Here is a 19,708-nt window from a genome sequence, read left to right as displayed (position 1 = left end):
GCAATAAAAATTGCAATGTTCTTACTGCCCTGATCGCATAAATGTCACATAAGCATTTTCATCACTTTTGAGTAATTGATGCAGGTTAGTTGAAAATCGTGTGCTCTTTTAGAAATGCCTGAACAAACCAGTACATTATATTAGAAATCAGGAGGAAATCCAGTTTTTTTCGTGAAAACATAACACGTAGCCTTGTGTGTGGGACAAACTTGCCTTGCTTTTTTCTCAGTTTACTTTTTTGCATATGAGATATTTATGCAAACATGGGCAGCTTATCCTTTTTTGTGTTTTTTTTTGCGGTTTTTAAAAATGTATATCTTTGTTTTTTGTTATAGCAAAATTCCATAAAGATTGTTGCAAATATTTTTTGAAGTTTTTGTCACTCGCCTCGACTCTGGGCACAATCGAGGGAAAATCAAAAAAATAAATTTGAAATTGCGAGCCATGATTTTAACACTTGAATGAAAAGGGTTTTTTCAATTGTTTTACAATACACAGCAAAAAAAAAGTAGTAATCCAGCTGCGTGTAAAAGGCCTGGGTGTAAAATAAATTTTGTATTATTTTATGAAATTCTATGTAATATTACACCCTGAAATATGTAGCCCATCAGTATGGGAAACCTACTTGACCAAAATGTCAAGCTCATATATGCGTTTATCCTTTCCATTCTTCATCGGTTTGATGGCCGAGCGGGCTAAGGCGCCAGTCCTTACTGTTGGTGCTGGGTTTGAATCCCGTCGGTTGCAACTTTTTTTTGTGTTTACAAAAATTGTACATGCAGTGTGTAATATTAAGTGTCTTTTTTGACGAAGGTGATGTGCATGCTTTTGCATACGATTTTACCATCGGATTTTTTGCTGTATATTTATTTTCCATAATATAAGCATTGCGGAATTTTTATCGCAAAAAAAAAATTTCACGGTGCTTTGTACACAGCTTCCTAAAAATAAAAAAAAAATGCAAAAAAATTAAATGTTCACGGTGCTCTGTACATCGGAATTTCCTAAAAATATAAAATATTTTCAAACGAGCTATTTTGCCTCCTTATTTTTCAAACTAATTTTGAAGGGGAAGGCAACATAATTTATGAAAAAAAATACTTGCAACGGCCTAAAAAAAAAAAATTAAAATTTTGATCAAGTTCGCCAAAACATCACCAAGACCTTCAAAACAATGACTAATAGCTGTTATTCGTGATGTCAAATGGTTTTTATTCGAGCATTTTTTTTTTTTTAATATTTACTTACATTGGAAAAAAGATATTCGTCAGATTTCTTGTCAAAAAATGTGTAATATTACATCAGGAATTGGTAAATTTTCATCAGGTTCGAATTTTTACACATTTTTAAGGTAATCTTACTAAAAAAAAGAGGTAATAGGTAATATTCAACCAACCAAAATTAAAACCTTCCAAAATTAATCTTATTTTCTGTTTAGGGACCATCCATAAACCACGTGGACACTTTAGGGTGGGGGGGGGTATGGCGATTGTCCACGATCCATACAAAAAAGTTTTTTTTGTATGGACAATTGTCCACGTGAGGGGGGGGGGGGGTAACAGATTCCCAAAAAAGTGTCCACGTGCACAGCAAAAAATCCGATGGTAAAATCGCATGCAAAAGCATGCACATCACCTTCGTCAAAATAAACACTTAATATTACACACTGCATGCACAATTTTAACAAAAACAAAAAAAAGTTGCAACCGACTGGATTCAAACCCAGCACCAACAGTGAGGACTGGCGCCTTAGCCCACTCGGCCATGAGACCGATGAAATGCTGTAAGGATAAACGCATATATGAGCTTGACATTTCGGTCAAGTAGGTTTCCCATACTGACGGGCTACATATTTTAGGGTGTAAAATTACATAAAATTGCATAAAATAATGCAATATTTATTTTACACCCAGGCCTTTTACACGCAGCTGGATTACTACTTTTTTAGCTGTGTGGTTTATGGATGGTCCCTTAGTTTCGGAACGGATTGTGATTTTTTCAAGAAGTATTCTAGAACTGTGGAATCATATTCACTTTATATATTTTTTTTAAATCTAAGGTTGGCAACACAAAAACAACAAAAACTCTCTAAAACCAGCGTCATTTCAAAACTGCACCAAGTTCGTTATCAAAACACATCTCGTTTCCTGATGCTCGAATTTCGTCCAATCCGCCTAATGGACTCCTACTTTCACTCCGATGTTTGATGGAACTGGGATGTTTTCGCAATCAGCAAACAATAAAGGCAAGCAAAGTTGAACAACTGTTTGCGCGAAAGGGTTGTATTCTTGGTGTGTCAATAAAATAGAAATTATCTGCGGTCAATTTGTATCCCAAATATTTAATTGAGTGTAACTGATAAGGGGGCAACGAACCCGCGTGTTTTTTACAACAACTTTTATTTTACGACCAAATAATGTAAATTTGCTCAGCGGTAAAGCACCATAAAATTAAGCAAGGGTTAAAATTTACTGCCCTTCCAGTCGAGGCGCAAAGGGGTGAATTAATCATCTCGTTTTCTGACAATGGGGCTTCAAAAAATTATTACAACGTGCTAATGCTTGCTAGCTGATCCACATATGGTCCAATGGCTCTCTGGCCGTTTGAGTTTTAGCGCGGTGGGGGCCAATTGGCCAGCAAAACCTGGCCAGGGAAAGAGCAGCAATGAAAATGATACATAAAACCAAATTGCTCACACAAACACACATACAGCTGGGGAGCGTCCAACCGTTTTATCTGGGCAGAAATAAAAATAAAACAAACCAAACTACGAACTCGGGAGTCAGGCCGGGACCGAACCCGGGAAGTTCCAGCGAGAGCAACCTGTCCAAAAACCTTAAAAGCCAGCAGTCAAAGCTCCCGAGGAAAATGAGAAGAGAGCCGTGTTTGTGGAGTCCGAAAAATTTGTTAATCATTAATTTCGCTCGGCGTGATGTGGCCGAGAGTGGTCTAGTGTTTGAAAAAAAAAAGCTGAAAAAAAAAGAATCGAGAAAGAGATGTTGTACTCTATGAAAAGAGAGGCGTAAGAGTTTAATTATGATAATGGGTTCAGCCACGTTGGTTGCGGTGAAGTGGCGAAGAAACAGACGAGCCAGAAACTGTAAAGTTTCTCAACTCTTTGAAAGCTCGCTCTGGAGAGGAGTAGGAGGAAGTCGGAACAGATGAGGTCATGAACGTATTCCTCCCCCCTTCCTTCCCATATTTGCCGTGGTTTATAGATTGGACCACGGCGGTCGGTGTTTGGGGTGAAAAAATAACGGATCCTGGATGGAGGCACCTTGATTAAGATGTACCGAAATATGGTTGTGCTCGCGAACTGACCTTAGGCTCGAGTTGTGTGCTGTGTGGAAAGATAAGGGAACGAGTAGGAACACCTGTTTTGAGATTGAACGGTTTTGACCTACTTGCCGTGATCAACCGGTTAAGATTAGGTTAAATTATTGAACTTCTTACTTTTGGAGTCTTAAATCAAACTTTTTTCTATATATTTTTAAAGATCGTTCTGTTAATGTAGGATTTATGGAACTGCCAGCAGAAGTGAATTGGGATAGCAGCACTGTTTTTAACAGAGTAATTCTCTACGAAATCGGTCTCTTTTCTTCAATTTTAATTTTTGTATTTTTTAATCCGGCTGAAACTTTTTTGGTGCCTTCGGTATGCCCAAAGAAGCCATTTTGCATCATTAGTTTGTCCATATAATTTTCCATACAAATTTTGCAGCTGTCCATACAAAAATGATATGTGAAAATTCAAAAATCTGTATCTTTCGAAGGAATTTTTTGATCGATTTGGTGTCTTCGGCAAAGTTGTAGGTATGGATACGGACTACACAAAAAAAAATGTTACACGGTAAAAAAAATTTGGTGATTTTTTATTTAACTTTTTGTCACTAAAACTTGATTTGCAAAAAAACACTATTTTTATTTTTTTTCATTTTTTGATATGTTTAAGAGGACATCAAATGCCAACTTTTCAGAAATTTCCAGAATGGGCAAAAAATCTTTGACCGAGTTATGATTTTTTGAATCAATACAGATTTTTTCAAAAAATCGAAATATTGGTCGCAAAAATTTTTCAACTTCATTTTTCGATGTAAAATCAAATTTGCAATCAAAAAGTACTTTAGTGAAATTTTGATAAAGTGCACCGTTTTCAAGTTATAGCCATTTTTAGGTGACTTTTTTGAAAATAGTCGCAGTTTTTAATTTTTAAAAATTAGTGCACATGTTTGCCCACTTTTGAAAAAAATATTTTTGAAAAGCTGAGAAAATTCTCTATATTTTGCTTTTTTGAACTTTGTTGATACGACCCTTAGTTGCTGAGATATTGCCATGCAAAGGTTAAAAAACAGGAAAATTGATGTTTTCTAAGTCTCACCCAAACAACCCATCATTTTCTAACGTCGATATCTCAGCAACTAATGGTCCGATTTACAATGTTAAAATATGAAACATTCGTGAAATTTTCCGATCTTTTCGAAAAAAAAAAATTTCAAAATAAATTAAAATTTTAAGTGTAGTCCGTATCCATACCTACAACTTTGCCGAAGACACCAAATCGATCAAAAAATTCCTTCAAAAGATACAGATTTTTGAATTTTCATACATCATTTTTGTATGGACAGCTGCCAAATTTGTATGGAAAATTATATGGACAAACTAATGATGCAAAATGGCTTCTTTGGGCATACCGAAGGCACCAAAAAAGTTTCAGCCGGATTAAAAAATACAAAAAAAAATCGAATGACCGAAATCTGAGAGAACTGCTCAACACTTTAACCCTCTACAACCCAGCTCCGCCTCTAGACGGGATTCGATCTAAAAAATCGCCAAAATGCAATTTTTACCCTATTTTTGATCTTTATAAAGAATTTGAAAGAAGAACTCTTAAAATTTTAGAAAATTTAAGGCTTGGAAGTTTGACTTGTTTTATGTGACTTTGCCAATGTTTTCAAAATGTAATTTTTTAGGGGGCATCTTTGGCTGTGATTTTTACTACCATTTCCTATATTTTAAGTAAAAAGAAGTGTGTAGTAATTTTGTTAGTTTCCTTGACTATGCCTCTACGCATTTTTTTAATAATTTATTTCTAGAGCAGAAAATGTGAAAATCAAGCAAAAAATTTAAAAAGTGACTGTAAAAACATGAAAAAAATAGAAAGGCAAAATGTAATGATTTGAGGTGGTAGAACAGGATAAATACATTCAAAACATAGATAAACTAAACAAGATAAATGCAAATTAAAATATTAAAAACAAGACAAGAAAAACATAAAACAATTGAAGTAAAGTTTTTCGTAGAACAAAAGTTGCTCAACGTTTTTTTCGGAATTCTGAGTACGCCATCAAATCGGGCGTCTAATTTTACATAAAAGTCCCTTTGACACCAAATTTCTATCTCATCACCGTTTCAGGCTGCAAATTATTGAAAAACACCTCTTTTTTCGCATGTTCAAAAATGGAAGGGGTCGTACCGCCCCTCCGTCACGAGATATCAAAAAACGGACCTCGGATTCGTGATCAGGGACAAAAGTTACCCCTTAGGACAAAGTTTCACGCAAATCGAAGAGGGGTCGGGGCAACTTTTCCCGATTTCGTGTGAGTTGGTAGAGAATTACCCTTCTTCAAAATTTAAAAATCTAGACATTCAAAAATGACAGATTTTTTTCAATGAATATTTTATTTACTTTAGCCCTGAAAAATTCATAGTTTTCAATTGGGCAAAAATTTGTCTTCAAAAATATATTTTAATAATCAGTGTTGATTGTTTAAAAAGTTATCAATCTATCAAGACTTTTATTTGCTGAGAAATCGATCTTACTATTTTTTTTATGTTTGAAGTGAATTTGAATTATATATTAGAAAGACATAAGAAATTGTTCAGTGATGGGTGTACACAACATACCTATGTCAATTTATAGAAACTTTGACGAAGTTTTTATTTACGAAATTAAATATCGATCCGCTAGTTTCTGAGATACCTTCAGATGAGGCTTAACAAATGACACTAAGCCATAGTATTTTTTTTATTAAATTTTATGTATTAATTTAATTTCAAACACTCTAAAATATAATCTGACAGAACATTTTCTCAAATTCTCGAGAAAAGATTTATGAAATCCTTCGTTATAAAACAAAAATAAACTTATCGTTCTAAAATTAACCTTTGACAGGCAATACATTAAAACAATTTGGTTTTTCTTGGTTCTAATATTGGCTAGAGCCATTTTAGATAGAATCCGTTAATACTGTTATTGACGCAAATATATATATTTCGCGCCAACCTGACCAAATCTGTTTAACAGTTATTGTCATTTTTTAGTTTTTTGCAATAAATAAAAATCTTCCTGGTTCCCAAATATGAACTTTGATCACGTTTTCATGAACTATGTATTTCAGTGTTTATAGTTTTCAGTATTTTCAGTATTTTTTCTTTTAATTTTTCATGTTGAATAATTAGTGAAATATTTAAATATGAAATTATTTTCTCCTTTCAGGTACGATGCAATTGCTTGTATTTTCTTCTATTGGGATTGGTAACTGATAAAGGTATTATATTTTTTTACAATAACTCAAACTAACAGATTCTTATCACTGATATAAACACTTCACAAATATTGTTAAGACAAAGACCACTGAACCCCTAAATTGTTGCTCATACTATAAGTTTATGTATCGCATCGCGCAAATTGTTCACGCCAACCAGTAATTAAAACATCCAACACCTTCCACGCAAACACCCACCCACACCACCCACTTGGTCATACCCACTTAATAAGTCATTTGTATGCCTCCCCTCCCAACTTTTCCGTCTCCTACAAGTTCTACCAAGTTACGGAGGGTGGTTGTATGACATGAAAAACCTTCTCCTCGTCGTCAGTCTACAACTTTGCTTGTTTTGCGCGGAAAAAGTCCTCCGAAAGTTGCTCTCCTTTCTTCAAAGAGCCCAACTTTTTTTGTTGCACCCAAGTGCCACCACCAGCTCAGGCACTTGACTGTCTTTCTCTAATGAGCATTTAAAAATCAAGTCGCGAAAATTGTTCTTCCTTACATTTTTTGCAACGAAACTGTCCTTTGAAGGCAAGAAAAACTAATCGAGTTTCCTCCCCTCCTCCGGAGGGGGGAGGGTTTTGAAAAATTATGAACTTCCCCTTACTGTGCGAGCTATACCCGGAAGGAGATCGAGCTGATATGTCACACCGCAAGTCACTGGCACTTCCTGTGAAGAGGTTGTTCCTTCCTAGAACCTTTCAGTATGCCGGGGGGAACTTCAATTTCATGCGAGTGTTTTTCAATAAGGACTATTGATAAATGTGCGGTTTGCCAGGGCCATTTAATACGGAAATCACGCAAATTGCGCGAGGGGAAAAACCTGTTCTGGCGAAGGGTTTTTGAACCTTAAGTTCGATTTCTTCGTGCTTATCGTGAAAAACCTGAGCGTTTAAAGTTGAGCTTGCTCTGGGGTGCATAAATTGATGAACCAAGTGTATGTTAGAGCATTGAGTTTGAAAATCTGTTGAAAAGCGTGAGGCAGTTTGATTTTCGATTGCAGTTAATAAAATTTGTGAGGAGTCAAAAAGAGGGTTACAATGAAATATGACGCTTTAACAAACATAACTTAAACACGTAGAAAAGGTAATTGCATTCAATCTAAATTTATTAGCATGATAATGCTAATGTTCAAGTTCCCTTGCCTCAAGTTTGTTTAAGATTGATATGATTTATTCATATATATTTTTTGAAGATTGATTTCCAGATTGAATTTTTTTAAATAACAACCCAAATTCATAAAAAAATCTCAAATTTAATTTTGTTTATTTCAAGTATAAAATCAATTTGATTACAAATTCAACCCATAATCAAGCTCACCTCACATAACTGCAATCCATCCTATACCAGGTGTGGTAGACTATTTCAGTCGACTCGTACTAAATTGTGTCCTTTTTCGTCGACGACCACATCGATGATTTTTACGATATCCTGCTCAAACCGGTCGGCCTTATAAACACGATGAACGTTCGAACCGGCCGGCCAATTTTATGTGTTGCCACGGCGGCCAAAACTCTTCCCCTTTTTTTTATTTCAGTTCCGTTGGCCATCCGGAAAAAATCATCCCTTCCGTGTGCTATGGGGTGAATACTTGATAACATGAATTGTTGAGTGCAGTTCATCACAGACAATCGCATTGAATAGAATGTTTGAAATCAAAATATAATCCAAACTATATTAAAAATTTTAAATTGAAATCAGCAAAAACAATTAGCAATATTTAAAGCTCAGGTTGATTGAAAGAATCTTGAGATAAGACAGTGAGCAAGAGAGCAACTCTCATTCGGAAGCAGAGCAGAGGAAATGAGAGAAATCTGGAGGAAAGAGAGTTGCTCTCGTGCTCACTGTCTTGTCGGAGAAATTATTCAAGCGTTTCAAAGTTGCCATGTGACATCTGTAAATGCAAGGTTAAACGTTTATTTAAAAAAAAACAACTTATTTAAAAAAAAAATCGACTAAACAGCTCAACAAAATTCCCCAGAGATAGAATGCTGTCCTGTCAGGGCGGTCTCCATCACACAACATTGGAGTCCCCACCGTTTGTCGTCCGTTAACATAAACGGTGCCGGTGCCGCACCGGCAGAAGAGGAAGAGCTCTAATATTTTGTATGGCACCAAAATCGAATTAATGGAGTGCAGCTCAGTCAGTAACATCGAACGATAAAAAGCTCCCAGCCCCGTCGCTCTGTTTCGAACTGAGCCGAGCAGGGGAAAAGCAGTGGCGATATTATATTATGTGGGGGTTGTCCATGAATAAATTTTGCAGTTATGTTGCTAAGCCAGCTTAGCAAATTTTCAGCTTTTCACAAAAAAAAACCTATCTAGATTGCTAACAAAACATTATTTTTTTATTTTCCTTGAATATTTTAGGAGGAAGAATACCATGAGCACAATTTAGAAAATCTAAAAATTGCTAAATTTTCATAAAAAAAAATTTAAGCTTGATTTCTCGGGAAGCAAACGTATAACAAATTAATTCAAATTAACCTTACCTTATCATACCTTATGACCATTTTATTATTTTTGGTTATATGATCATTTTGTTCATTTTGGTCATTTTGGTCATTTTGGTCATTTTGTTCATTTTGGTCATTTGGTCATTTTAGTCTTTTTTGTCTTTTTTGTCATTTTGGTCATTTTGGTCATTTTAGTCATTTTGGTCATTTTGGTCATTTTGGTCATTTTGGTCATTTTGGTCATTTTGGTCATTTTGGTCATTTTGGTCATTTTGGTAATTTTGGTCATTTTGGTCATTTTGGTCATTTTGGTCATTTTGGTCTTTTGGTCATTTTGGTCATTTTGGTCATTTTGGTCATTTTGGTCATTTTGGTCATTTTGGTCATTTTGGTCATTTTGGTCATTTTGGTCATTTTGGTCATTTTAGTCATTTTGGTCATTTTGGTCATTTTGGTCATTTTAGTCATTTTAGTCATTTTAGTCATTTTAGTCATTTTGGTCATTTTGGTCATTTTGGTCATTTTGGTCATTTTGGTCATTTTAGTCATTTTGGTCATTTCGGTCATTTGGTCATTTTGGTAATTTTGGTCATTTTGATCATTTTGGTCAGTTAGGTCATTTTGGTTATTTTGGTCATTTTGATTATTTTAGTCTTTTTGGTCATTTTGGTCATTTTGGTCATTTTGGCCATTTTGGTCATTTAGTCTTTTTGGTCATTTTGCTGATTTTGGTAATTTTGGTAGTTTTGGTTATTTTATTCATTTTGATCATTTGGTAATTTTGCCTTGCCTTACCTTACCTTACCTTACCTACAACTTTTCGGTATCTTTGGAATTGATCAGAAATTTCGTTATTGACATACAAGTTTTGTTAAAAAAAATGTCCTTTTTTTATTTATTCCAATTTTTTTCATATACATTTTTTCAGATAAAATATGTCTGATCACAATCGGAGACTTTTATTTCAGAATATTTAAATAAGTATGGGCAGCTTTAAAATTTGTTTGGAAACTTTTATATATGAACCAAATTCCCAAAAATAGCTTCTTTGGGCATAGGGTAGGCCCCTACAACTTAAAGGCAATTAAAAAATACAAGATATAAAATAAAAGAAAAAGAATTATTCAAGGACAAACAAGTTCGAGTTAAGGTTTTCGAGACCGGATATGATATTTTAAGATAAATGGTTACAACTAGGAATGACCTGGAGCCCTCTGGAATGATTCGAAGATTGGACATTTATGGGTATTTATATTTATGATGATTTTCGATACCAAGTCGAGAATAAATATTTTGACGAAAATCGCAATAACTCTAAATGATGGGAAGCGGTCAGAGTTGTTCAGACGGAGGAAAAATTACAGAATCATGCCAGTTTGAGCACAATGTATAGTTTTCGAAACAGCGTATATAAAAACTTCAACAGAATCAGTTAAAATCAAGGTTTCATGGATTTTCTTTAGACGAACTTTTGATATGTTTATTATTTAACAATGTTCTCTGTCGTTTTGGTCATGTCTGTAACATAACATTCTGCAATTTCTTTTCTTTTCTTTTTTTGTTTTTTTTTACAGTTTTGATACTTCTAAAATAAACTTTATTTCGAGTCTCAATATAAATTCCCTACAGTAATTTCAACTCTTTTCAAACACTTCGTAGTTTACGAACATCCCCCGTCCATCTCGCCTTACAAAGCATGATAGTGTGATGGTCATAAACATAAAATCGCGCGCTCACTCCGCGTTCAATCCTCGCCTGTCGATGACGACGACTTTAGGGGGTAGTGCTACAATTTTCATCATATTTTCTTCCGTGGGTGGAAAATCGCACCGGTAGAGGACGATGGAGCGGGGACGGACTGTGCCACAGCGAATCAGATTAATCGACGGTACGTGGATTCGATGTGGTGCGTACGACCGTCGACTTCGGAGAAGAAACGTTCACATACACGCACACTTTTACAGCACCACGTGACGGAGCTACAAATTTGGTGGAACAGTTAGAAATATTTAGTTTTAACTGTATTTTGTTCAAAATTGTAAGAAAGTTATTAGAAAAAAAAATGTGGGTTCTACCTTATTCGAAAAGTCAACAGTTAATAAATAATCTTGGAATGATTTTTAATATTTTGAACCTTGATCAATAACGTTTTACAGTGCTTTGATTTGCCATAAATTTTCCCAGGGATCTTTTTCATTCCTTGTGGCGTTACAACAGAGCATGCCGTAGGTGGCAAATTTGTACCGCTACCGTTTTTGGGGGGGATCTCTTTTCTCTCCCTCCTCACCCACCTTTCAAAACCAATATTGCTTCCGAATGTTTAGTTCCCAATTTCCCCACCAGGGCTTAGTTTCTGTGAACTCAAACGATGTGTGAAGAAGACTCCACCATAAAGATAAGACGCAATTGTGACGAGAGAGCGCGAGCAGCACGTGTGTAACGGTGCAGAACACGTTGTGAGGTTCTTTGTGTGTCTCATCTTCTTCAAACGAAGAAGGGGGATCGTCAACCAGCGGCGTTTGGGGTCCTACCGAGTGACAGCTGACGAAAAGCTGGACATTTAAACCTCCCCTGGTCCTGGTGGCATGTGCGGAGCATCTGGAAGGTCTGTCTGTCTGTATTGGTGTATGTTTGTTGAGCCATCTTTTTAAATCCCCTAAATCATGTGTTCTTGCAAAGGAATTGAATGGAACAGTTTTGGGAAAAAAAGGACGAGACATGAAAGGAAAGGACCAAAGAAAGGACTGCTGAAAACGGACAATGGAAGGTCAAAAGCACACATAACCTGGGCTGCAAATGTGTTCCAGCGTACCGCCGGTTTGTTTTTAGTTTGATTGAGAAGGGTAGCTCTTTTAATCTTGCAGGGATTGAATCTTGGATATTACGCAATCTTGAGATGATGGAACATGAGCGCAAGTGATGGTTTTTTTATATTATTTTCCTCGAAATATTACATTAAATGTGGAAGATTCAGAGTTTAAAAAACGATCTTGTATGTTATGAGATTCCCTATGTTTTAAGACCTTTTCAAATAAAAAATAATTAAATAAATAAATAAAACTCTAGTTGTTGATTATTTGAAAAACGATTCATTTTGTTCATTTTGGTCACTTTGGTCATTTTGGTCATTTTGGTCATTTTGGTAATTTTGGTCATTTTGTTCATTTTGGTCATTTTGGTCATTTTGGTAATTTTGGTAATTTTGGTCATTTTGGTCATTTTGGTCATTTTGGTCATTTTGGTCATTTTGGTCATTTTGGTCATTTTGGTCATTTTCGTCATTTTGGTCATTTTGGTCATTTTGGTCATTTTGATCATTTTGGTCATTTTGGTCATTTTGGTCATTTTGGTCATTTTGGTCATTTTGGTCATTTTGGTCATTTTGATTATTTTGGTCATTTTGGTCATTTTGGTCATTTTGATCATTTTGGTCATTTTGGTCATTTTGGTCATTTTGGTCATTTTGGTCATTTCGATCATTTTGGTCATTTTGGTCATTTTGGTCATTTTGGTCATTTTGGTCATTTTGGTCATTTTGGCCATTTTGGTCATTTTGGTCATTTTGGTAATTTTGGTAATTTTGGTAATTTTGGTAATTTTGGTAATTTTGGTAATTTTGGTAATTTTGGTAATTTTGGTAATTTTGGTAATTTTGGTAATTTTGGTAATTTTGGTAATTTTGGTAATTGTGGTAATTTTGGTAATTTTGGTAATTTTGGTAATTTTGGTAATTTTGGTAATTTTGGTAATTTTGGTAATTTTGGTAATTTTGGTAATTTTGGTAATTTTGGTAATTTTGGTAATTTTAGTCATTTTGGTCGTTTTGGTCGTTTTGGTCATTTTGTTCATTTTGGTCATTTTGGTCATTTTGGTCATTTTGGTCATTTTGGTCATTTTGGTCATTTTGGTCATTTTTGTCATTTTGGTCATTTTGGTCATTCTGGAAATTTTGGTCATTTTGGTCATTTTGGTCATTTTGGTAATTTTGGTCATTTATGTCATTTTTGTCATTTTGGTCATTTTGGTCATTTTGGTCATTTTCGTCATTTTGGTCATTTTGGTCATTTTGATTATTTTGGTCATTTTGGTCATTTTGGTCATTTTGATTATTTTGGTCATTTTGGACATTTTGGTCATTTTGGTCATTTTGATTATTTTGGTCATTTTGGTCATTTTGGTCATTTTGATCATTTTGGTCATTTTGGTCATTTTGATTATTTTGGTCATTTTGGTCATTTTGGTCATTTTGATTATTTTGGTCATTTTGGACATTTTGGTCATTTTGGTCATTTTGATTATTTTGGTCATTTTGGTCATTTTGGTCATTTTGGTCATTTTGGTCATTTTGGTCATTTTGGTCATTTTGGTCATTTCGATCATTTTGGTCATTTTGGTCATTTTGGTCATTTTAATCATTTTGATCATTTTGGTCATTTTGGTAATTTTGGTAATTTTGGTCATTTTTGTCGTTTTTGTCATTTTGGTCATTTTTGTCATTTTGGTAATTTTGGTAATTTTGGTAATTTTGGTAATTTTGGTAATTTTGGTAATTTTGGTTATTTTGGTAATTTTGGTAATTTTGGTAATTTTGGTAATTTTGGTAATTTTGGTAATTTTGGTAATTTTGGTAATTTTGGTAATTTTGGTAATTTTGGTAATTTTGGTAATTTTGGTAATTTTGGTAATTTTTGTCATTCAGGTCATTCAGGTCTTTGGTCAATTTGGTCAATTTGGTCAATTTGGTCAATTTGGTCAATTTGGTCAATTTGGTCAATTTGGTCAATTTGGTCAATTTGGTCAATTTAGTCAATTTGGTCAATTTGATCAATTTTGGTCAATTGTGGTCAATTGTGGTCAATTTGGTCAATTTGGTCATTTTAATCATTTTGGTCATTTTGGTCATTTTGGTCATTTTGGTTAATTTGGTCAATTTGGTCATTTTGGTCAATTTGGTCAATTCGGTAATTTTGGTCAATTTGGTAATTTGGTCAATTTGGTCATTTTGGTCATTCTGGTCATTTTGGACATTTTGGTAATTTGGTCAATTTGGTCATTTTGGTCAATTTGGTCATTCTGGTCATTTTGGACATTTTGGTAATTTGGTCAATTTGGTCATTTTGGTCATTTTGGTCATTTTAGTAATTTTTTGCCACATTTCACATTTTCACACAGATAATTAAATTTAAAAAAAACTAAATCAAGAAATGGATGCGAACTCCGGATGATCTAACAATCCGTATTTTCTTTTTTTTTTTCACTTTTACACATTTCACATTCGAGTTCTGCAACCTCATTTTCGTCAAATTAGAGTGGTTTACATTGCCAAAAGCAAGAAAAAAAGAAAATTCCAGATTATTTTGGAGCGTTTTTCGATTATCTAAGGTGAAATTTATCCGAGGATTTGCTTTTTAAATATGGGACGGACTTGATTAGAGCGGCAGCATAGCATGCTTAAATCACGAAATATCTACACTTAAATAATATTGTAATATTACTTCAGGAAGTAGTGAATTTTCATCAGGTTCACTTTTTTACAATTTTTTAAGGTAAAATCACTCAAAAAAGAGGTAATTAGTGAATTCAACCAACAAAATTATCAACCTTCAAAAATTAAATGTTTTTGTGTGTTTTGTGTTTTGAAATTTGCAAAATAATTTAAATTGCAGTCAAATGAGGTAATTTTTATCAATTTAAATTATCGGTTGAATTTACATGTATGTCATCCAAAGTGTCTCCAGGAAACCTCCCTCAAGGCTTTTCTCTCAAAAAACCCCAAAACTTGCACGTATGCATCATAAGAATTATGAGAAGACGTCACGTCCGATTATGCTGGCTTTCCGTCAGGATGACAACAACACAAAATCCTCAACCCCCCGTCAAGACACTTCTGCTGGTTCGTTCCTCAGCAAAAAAGTATGTCGTCGTATGTATTCCACTTCCAAAGAAAGAACCAAACCTCGAACCCAGTTCAAGCAGATGAGCACCAAAACAGAGAGCCGAGCCCGCGCGCCACGAGCCAAACGCTGAGGAAGGGGGAAGCCTTACAACTGGTGCCGTCTGAGGTGGTGGTGGCAAGACGACGAACGCACCGACCAAAAAGGAATAACTCAAAAACAGAGAAGCAGCTCCCGAACGAGAACGATAAAGAAAACTCGAAGAAAAGCGCGAGCGACGAAGCGAGAGAGAGAAAATGAGCTGAGGGAAGTCTGACTCATCGCCGACACCAACACAATCGCAGTAGGTGAGTGTACGTACAGAAAGAAAAGGTCCTTTCACACAAAACAGCACATCGGGAAAACCCCCGCGCCGACTGTGATCCTGACGCTCTCGAAGAGAGAGCGCGAGCGCTCACCAATACAATCGCAGCGCTGCTCACCGGGAAAAGTGCTCGTAGCGAGGTCGGAGCGTGGTGCGCTCTCAGTTGAACATCGGATCTCGACCTGAACGCGCGTACTTTTCGAGTGTTTTCCCGCAGCAGCTGCTCGTCGAATCAAGCCAGTCAGTAGTCAGTGGAGTGCAGAAGAGGAAGGAGAGGAGTCTGATTCAGAGCTAGCAAGCAACACATAGTGCAAGAGGAAAATCTCGTCGGAAAAGCTTCGCGTCGCGTTTTGTGAGCAGTCGAGTCGAGAGTGATAGATTTGTGTTTTGTTCTTCGCGAGTTCGAGCAGTGAACACAAAGGGCCGGTGATGAGCGATGATAATGAGTAATCGTGATCAGCAGTAAAGGAGCGGAGAAATTTTCAAAAAAAAAAGTAAGGAAACAAGGAAAAGCGCTGTTGAAAGCCAAGAATTTGACCGTTTTTCCTCGATTTATTGTGGCTCAAATTGGTGTCCTGGTGGTAAAATATGAAGGCGCGGTTCTACTGCTGTACAGCAGGACCATCCAACTGAAGAACAAGAACAAGAGCACACGCAGCAGGGGTGGCATTACTGAGACACGAGGCAGTGGGATGTGATGTGTACAAATATAACGAAACCGTGAATGAGAGTAGGATTTTGAAATCTGCAGATGTGCAACTGTGAGTGCTGCTGACGATTCAGAAAAAGTATTCAGGAAATTGTGGCGGAGGGTGTGTAGTGTGAGGCTGGAGGAAGCTCACTCCCGGGAGTTCGTTCTTTCGAGAGTCCTTTTTTCCCTGTGAACCGTATACTGTACTGCGTTGAAGTCGGCTGAGGAGCGCAGAGCTTTATGTTTCATTTCGCGGGATTAGAGGGGTTGTTTTGCGCTTGGGATTCGGGGTTGGCATTGAAAGCACACAGCGCGGGATCAGCGCAGGCAGTTAGCAGCAGTGGCATGGCAGCATAAGCAGCCGGGGAGATGAGTACATTTGTGTGTTTTTGTGTGCATAAAAATCGGGGGCATTTTGGGAGGGAGTGGAGCGGGCCAGATGGGTTGAAAAGTTATTTAATCTTGCCGGCATTGTTTGACGGGGTGGATTGAGTATTGAGATTTGTGTCGATGTAATGACGAATGGTTGTAGGAAGCTATTGTAAAATCTAAGAAACATCAGCATAAGAAGACAATGATATTTCTGGAGCATTTGTACTTAGACACATTCTCCGGACTTGTATACCAGTGCGATAATTTTTAAACTTAATTTAATGGTTAAAAGCGTTAACTTCAATAATGCGAAATAAAGTGTTTTCAAGTACCTCAATTAGCAAAAAAACTACCTCAAAATCTCCTCCGGAAAACCCGAAACATCTCCGGTGGCCGGGAACCATTTCTTCAAAGCTGATCATATTCTGGAAATAGAATTAATTTCCCGTGCAACTGGGTAGATCGAAATTTAACTCTTTTTTTTTGCAGAGGTACAGCATTGAGAATTTTCAAGTTATAACGCAAGTAAACCATCCTTTTTTGCAAAATTTAAGGCGGTTACAAAAAAAAATAATGTACTTTCAGAATCTGTAAAAATATTGAGGTAAATTTTATTATTTCCAAGTGACAGCCACAAAAAAAAATTTAAAAAAAATTGGCGAATTTTTACTTCACTGCAGATAATGTGACTTACCTAATCGTCAAAGATTGTCATAATTATTAGATGAATAGACTATCTTTACTTCATCATAACAAGTTTTAATGAAAACATTTGTTCTTTTACTGTTGAGAGTCGTATTTTTTTGTTACCGTCAGTGGGGGTGTCTATGGGTCAAAAAACGATACACCTCTCGTAATTTCTTAATAACAAAAACAATTTAAATAACATCGAAAATCTTTCAACGTAGATTTGTTCTAAGATAGTTTACTAACATTTTCCCAAAATATGGTGGATTTTGATGAACACTTCCTTAAATGCCAATAGTTTGAAAATTGACCCAATCTCACCCCTTAGAGGGGGTGACATTAGGTCAAATCAAACTAAAATGATGCTCAAATACAACGATATGGTAAAAACAAGTCATCCAACAGCGTTTCTTGTTCGAGGGAATCGTATTGACACGCTACAATGTTTGAAGGAGAGATTTTCAAACATTTGAGTAGTTTTCGAGCAATTCCAACAAAAATATTAGAAAAATGATTTTTCGAGAGGTCATTTTTAGCCAAAAACGTACCTCAACTTTAGGCAGCTGCCAAAATAACAGGATTTGTTCCAGGAACGAGATTTTTTCAGCAAAGTCATATTAAGATGTCACCTACACAACCCTTTTAACAGAATTCAGTTTCATTGAGAAGAACCTGAGAAATGGTAAAATCCGTAAAAAATCACTTTGACCCAATCTCACCCCCCAGACCCAATGTCACCCCCACTGACGGTATTTTTAGTCATCTCAGAAGTTTAATGTACTTAACGGTGCACATCAACCAGAACTTTTGCACCCAGATTTTTGTTACAGACATTTTAGTATCTTCAAAACTACGGGAACTATCGATATAATTTTGTATTCATCCCCTAAGCTACTGTTTCCATAAACATTTACAACAAAATTTGTCAATTTTTATAATCACATTATTTCAGGATTGGGTCCGTAAGTTCATCAATTTTGGAATAAGAAGATAACAACTTCCTTGGTTGCTGTGTACCCTTAAGCTTTTTTTTAAAGACAACTTTAGTAGAAAGAATCATTCGCTTTTTCAATGCGAAAAGGCCATATAAATTTTTTTCTCAAGGTTATTTGTCTTCCGCGAAAATTCCAAATTCTTGCAGTATGACTCATATGTTGGATATTATCTATACAATGAGAATTTATCTTTTTTTAATTTTTTGAATTGTTCACAATTGATTCCAAATCAAATTTTTAGTGTTTGCATTCTTTTAACCATGAGCAGTTCTTTAAACTTTTAAACAATTTCCCTTTTTTTTAAGTTTGAACATTTTGCTGAATCAGAACCAGTATCTTATTCTTTGTGAGTAAATTATTTATTCGAGCAGCTTTTCTTGAAATTTAAATTGAAATATGTTTTGTGAAATGTTGGACTTTAATGATTTTTTTTTTTGTAGGAATTAAGTTACTATACATTTTGCAATTTGCAGATTGTTTTTGCATAAACAGAATATCAAGATATCAGATCAGATGTGGTTTTATTTAGTACTGATTTCTAATGTAAACGCAAAACATTCAGAGTAGATGAATTTCCTCAAACAAGATCAGATCTGTTGGAACCGGTTTTGGTTGAAGGTACCTGGTTGGTTGTTGGGATTTGGGATGCTCGGACTCCGGGGCTTTTGCGCGGCCACTGCTGTGGCAGGCGGTCCTTGGGGTTGATGGCCGGATCCGGGACGGGTTCCGGTCGTTCCTCGGCACGCACTTCAGCGGCTAGTCGGACCACTGGGAAGGTCGCCGACTTCTTGGTAACCGGATTTCTCAGGCGGTTCTATGGCCTATCGCCGAAAATCACACGCACGCACGGTTTAGTTTAAAACGACTTTTATTTAAACACGACTCTTTATTTAAGAAAAACTAACTAGTCTAGTAAACTTTATTTAATCTTATATGTAAAAACACAACTTGTTATTCGTCGTCGAGGAAGGTTTGCGTGTGGGTCTTCGCGGAGTGAAGCGCTGAAGCGTACTGTGCGCAAACTGGATCGCAGAATCCTCGAAGGCTCACCAGCGGAGATCGCGGTCCAGTTACTCTCTCACCTCTTCTCTCGCGGCCTTCGCGGCGAAATGGCGATCAGAGGGATCTGCCGTTCGCGGTTTAGAACTCTCGGTCCACACGGTCCGAGGGGTTAACAGAAACCAAACATTCCGACCCCCCCTGAAATTGCCCGATTTCAGCTGTCTCTGCCTTTTCTTCCTCGATCGATTCTGCTGGTATTGGTAACAGGCAAATCTTCGTAACTGGTCTCTTCAGGTATCCAGTAGCAGTCCGAAGCGTAACTACGCGGACCACACCATCAGCGCCGGGATGAATCTCGTGTATTCGTGCCATCTTCCACTTCATCGACGGTTGGTTCTCGTCGACCACGATGACAAGACGTCCAGGGCGAATTTCGATTGCTGGCTGCCAGTTCTTAACACGAGCTTGTAGTTGTTGCAGGTACTCCGTATGCCATCGACGCCAGAAATGTTGAAGCTGCTGTTGGATGCTCTGCCAGTGCGTGAGGCGGTTGTTCGGGATCTCGGAGTAGTCCTTGTCCGGCACTGCTTCTAGGGATGTCCCGATCAGGAAGTGAGCGGGGGTTAGCGGTTCGAGGTCGGTGGGATCTTCAGTGAGGGGCGTGAGGGGTCTTGAGTTGAGGCAAGCCTCTACCTGGGCG

The 19,708-nt window shown here is 36.4% G+C and overlaps 1 protein-coding gene across 3 annotated transcripts in view; it reads left to right on the top strand.

Annotated features, from left to right (window-relative positions):
• LOC120416849 (RNA-binding protein 24-like) overlaps positions 1 to 19,708 on the top strand; it is a 104,346-nt gene that overhangs the window by 17,794 nt on the left and 66,844 nt on the right. Inside the window, exon 1 of one of the 3 annotated variants that reach the window (XM_039578740.2) lies at positions 15,420 to 15,755. The exons of 1 other annotated variant lie outside the window; for it this stretch is intronic. The gene's annotated coding sequence lies outside the window, so the exon portion shown is untranslated. Of the gene's footprint in view, positions 1 to 15,419; positions 15,756 to 19,708 lie in introns of those variants that run through there. One more of the 3 variants, XM_039578738.2, reaches the window with a different exon arrangement.

This window comes from Culex pipiens, chromosome 2 (genome assembly GCF_016801865.2).
Source record: "Culex pipiens pallens isolate TS chromosome 2, TS_CPP_V2, whole genome shotgun sequence".
Taxonomy (NCBI): Eukaryota; Metazoa; Arthropoda; class Insecta; order Diptera; family Culicidae; genus Culex; species Culex pipiens.
This window is presented reverse-complemented; position numbering and strand designations above follow the sequence as displayed.